Source organism: Nicotiana sylvestris, chromosome 10 (genome assembly GCF_000393655.2).
Source record: "Nicotiana sylvestris chromosome 10, ASM39365v2, whole genome shotgun sequence".
NCBI lineage: Eukaryota > Viridiplantae > Streptophyta > Magnoliopsida > Solanales > Solanaceae > Nicotiana > Nicotiana sylvestris.
Window position 1 is genome coordinate 131,418,368 of NC_091066.1, and position 3,373 is coordinate 131,421,740.

A 3,373-nucleotide genomic window follows, 5' to 3' on the forward strand; every position below is an offset into this window, starting at 1 on the left:
AGAAGATCAGCTTCGTGCACAACTAGAAGAGGCAAGAAGATGCAACAGAGAACATCAACAAGCAGACATCGACAGGGAAAGAGCGCATGCAAGATTAGAGCAGGCCAAACTCCGAGCTCTATTAGAGTCAGCTCTAGATCGTGAAAATCGTGTCAGAGATATAGCCACCACTCGCCAGCAGCGATTGCAGGACCAAGACCAATGTCTCCAAGATTTCAGGGCACAAATCCACGACCTGGCGGTCTACACCTCTCAAAGTTACGTAAACTGCCAAGGAATGGATTATGAAAGGTTTACAGAGCATGCACCCATTTTTGCCCGTCATCTAGCAATGGAGTTGGAAAGGATGTATCGTACGCTGGGAGGTCATCCAGGTCAAGCCCCACATTGAGCAAATAATCTATTAATTTACAACACAAGTGGAAAGTGGGGCACGTTGTGAGATGTTAAGAATTGTATCTTTTATTTTGATTTAAGTGTGTGTGTTTCAAGCCATTTTCTTACAAAGTTTTCAAATGTAATGTCTGTTCATCTTTGTATAATGAATAAAAGTGTTTGCCTCATGTCCGAACTACGCAAGGTCTGATTCATACGGGGACATGATACGTAGGCAATCTTTATAAGATTCGACCACCACAATAAGGAATATAATAAATAAAATAAAAGTGAGTAACAATAAAAATTTCAAGAAAGCTGGGACGACACAAGCAGCCGAGCAAATGCATAATAGAAAGGGGATATTTGTCTAGGAGCATTGCATCTCAACGTGTAATTATATATGTGTTAAACTCTCAAGACTAACAAGTTTGTTCATTTCCAGAATTCAAGCAGTTAGTTTCTCTAAAGAGTATACTGGCATATTATCATTATCACACGAGATCAAAAGGACCAATACCCGAAAGTATGTCTATCCCAGATGTTGACACAGGTATTGAGCTAGAGGAGATGGATGTCGGGAAAATGAAAGAAGAGATGTTTAAACTCAAGCAGCAAATGGCTGAGATGTACCAAGCCTGGTCTACAGGACAGTTACCCCCATCTTACCCAACTAACCCTGCTCCATCAATGACCCAAACTCAGGATAATATTACCACTGAATTATCCCCAAATTTCCCCATTTACCAGCACTACCGAGGCACCACCTCTCAGACACCGCAGTCTCCACCTCCGAAACCAGTTCCATATTTTCCTCCACCTATGACTCCTGTTTTCGTAGCACCTCCCCCGGCTACATTCCACAAATCTCCTAGTGAGCCTACATTCCAGGCCCAGGACAACCAATATTACCCCCCGGAGCCCACCCTCAAAGCCTCCGAAATCCATTCAACTGCTCCTCGTTTTGATCTCCCAACCGAAATTGACAAGCCAGCCAAAAATGCTGAACAAGAAGAGATGTTCAGGAAGGTCAAGAGTCTAGAACAATCGTTCAGAGACATGCGAGGATTAGGTGGGCAAGTCAGTGTAGCATACAAAGATTTGTGCTTATTCCCAAATGTACAATTACCAGTTGGCTTCAAGATGCCCAAATTTGACCTATACAACGGGCACGGCGATCCAGTAGCCCACTTAAGGGGTTTCTGTAGCAAGATGCGAGGAGCTGGGGGAAAGGATGAATTATTGATGTCTTACTTCAGTCAAAGTTTAAGCGGATCAGCTTTGGAGTGGTATACACGCTAGGACCATGGGAGATGGTACACCTGGGATGACCAGGCACAGGCATTCACATACCATTTCCAATACAATCTGGAAATCATCCCAGATCGACTATCTTTGACAAAATTTGAGAATAAACACAATGAAAGTTTTAGAGAGTATGGTTTCCGATGGAGAGAACATGCAGCAAGAGTGGATCCTCCTATGAAGGAGAGTGAAATGGTAGACTACTTCCTCCAAGCCTTGGAACCAACTTACTATGCCTATTTGGTTTCAGCGATTGGGAAATCATTCAACGAAGTGGTGAAGATGGGAGGTATGGTGGAAGAAGGCCTCAAGACCAATAAAATCATGAGCTATTCAGCGATTAAGGCGACTACTCAAGCTATTCAAGGCGGGGTAGGAGGAATCAGAAGAAAGAAGAGGGAGGAAGCAGCGGTAGTTGATTCAGGAATTTGGTTAGGACCCAGAGGTTCACTGCCTTACTATAATCAACAATGACCTCACCAATCAACTTACCACCACGATTCATCCCAACACTACTATCACCCTTCGGAGCCTCATTTTTCCATTAACCATGCACAAGCATACAATCAGCCACCTGTTCACACTAATTGGCGTGCTCCTGCCATACCAAGTACTTACCCACGAGCCTATCCCGGACCAGGTTTCAGGCCTAGGCCAGCATTCAGGGGAGAAAGGGAACAGAAAAAGAAAACCTACACTCCATTGGGAGAGTCTTACACTAGTCTGTTCCACAGGCTGAGACAGCTGGACATGCTAAGACCAATACAATCCAAGCTACCCAATCCTCCTCCAAAGAATCTGGATTACACCATTAGCTGTGAGTATTGCTCTGGTACACCAGGCCAGATACGGAGAAATGTTGGCATTTGAAAAATGCAATACAAGAGCTGATTGATACTAATAAAATCGAGGTTCAAACCCCCGAAGCTCCCAACATCAATAGAAATCCAATGCCAGCCCATCAGGAGGCCAATATGATAGAAATCATACAAGCTGATGGGGAGACAAAGAAGCCGTCACAAACTGTGATGATGATCAGGTCTCATGAAGCCGAGCTAGATAAGCAGTTAACAGAGGAGAAGCCGGTACCTAAGCAGGACAAAAATGGTGATGAACCATTTATGGTAGTCGAGAAGGGACCATCAAGCAAAGTTGCCACAAAACAAGAAAGGACGAAAGTGATAGTACCAGGGGTTGCCAACAAACCCATTGTATTCGTGGAAGGAGCCCGTACAGATCGGGTTATTATCACACCTATAACCCAGCTGCCAGTGATCAACAACAAAGCCATCCCATGGAACTATGAACGGGTGACTGTAATGTACAAGGGAAAAGAAGTCAAGGAAGAAGTGTGTGAGGTGCAAGGCTTGACTCGTTCGGGAAGATGTTTTACTCCCGAAGAGTTAAGAAAAACTAAAAATAATCCAACACCAATAAAGAAAGCCGTGAAAGAAGAAGAAGCGGAAGAATTCTTAAGAAAAATGAAGCTCCATGACTATTCTATTGTGGATCAACTGAAGAAGACGCCCGCTCAAATTTCATTATTATCATTACTGATCCATTCAGAGGAGCACCGTCTGGCTTTGATGAAAATCCTTAATGAGGCTCACGTTCCCGATAAAATCTCTGTAAATCATTTGGGAAGAATAGCCAACAGAATCTTTGAGGCAAACAGAATTACATTTGCTGATGA